Below are 1,142 nucleotides of genomic sequence, written 5' to 3'. Positions count from 1 at the left end.
GTATTTTTGTAATGTTCGATTATTTAATGGAGATAAAAGTAAATTATTTTCGCCAGTACTAGTCATTTTTCCTGTGAATGCCTCTTAAATAAGCAGCAGGTTGTAGTAATGAGGATTTTGATCATTTCTTCCCTCAAGTTTCTGAAACACTTATCAAAAGGAGGAAATTGCTCTCAAGGGCATGGAAGGTCCAAATTTGAATCAAAGAATGTTCCTAAAATAAAACCCACAGACGCAATAAATAGTTGTTAAATGACTGAAAAAAGATACACATTTGTTAAACTGAGCTTTTTGTTATTTTGAGTCCTTCAAAAATATCTAAATTGACTAAAATAAACATTTGACTATGGTTATAAATTGCACATGGAACAGGAGATTTTCCAAAGCAAAAAATAGGATCGGTACAGAAGGAAGGGATATTTATTGCAGAAGAAAATGACAACACTAAACCAATCATCTCCAAACATTTTGATCATACTATCAATAAGATGTGTTTGAGCCTGCACCATAGCTCAGTATAGTCAAGAGGATCAGACACTTAGTCATTTAACCAATGTCTGCATCAGTTTCCTCAACTGTAAAATGGGGATCATAAGAGCTCAACCATCCCCAGTGGAAGTGAGATTCAAACGTAAAGTGGTCAGTGTAGCTCATGGCCCACACCATAGTTTCCCTTATTTTTAACTGAATGTGTGTGTATAATAAAATGTGTAAATATACCACAATATGAATAAAAGATAAAGGTGAGATATTTTTAAATGTCATTTGGAAGATTTTAAAACAGTAGAAAATTCTGTTTCCAAGTTTTTTCCTAGTGTGGATGTGAGAATTTGGGGCTTTTGTTTTGTTTGTTTTTAATAGATGAGACATCATGAGCAATCTGGAGAGGCGAGTTAAATATGCAGCATGAGAGGGAAGAAGGTCTGTAGTATCAAAAGTAGCAGAGAAGGGTGAGGCTTTAGAAAAATCCATTGGATTTGACATTTAGGAGGTTGGCAGCAGGGTGGCACAGTGGAAAGTAGGAGCTGGAGTCAGGAAGACCTGAGTTCGATATGTGGTATGAGACAAATTAACTCTGTGACCCTGAGCAGGTCACTTCACCCTTCTTGCCTCAGTCTCCTCATCTGTAAAATGAGCTGGAA

This window comes from Macrotis lagotis, chromosome 2 (genome assembly GCF_037893015.1).
Source record: "Macrotis lagotis isolate mMagLag1 chromosome 2, bilby.v1.9.chrom.fasta, whole genome shotgun sequence".
Taxonomy (NCBI): domain Eukaryota; kingdom Metazoa; phylum Chordata; class Mammalia; order Peramelemorphia; family Peramelidae; genus Macrotis; species Macrotis lagotis.
Note: the sequence above shows the minus strand (reverse complement) of the source record.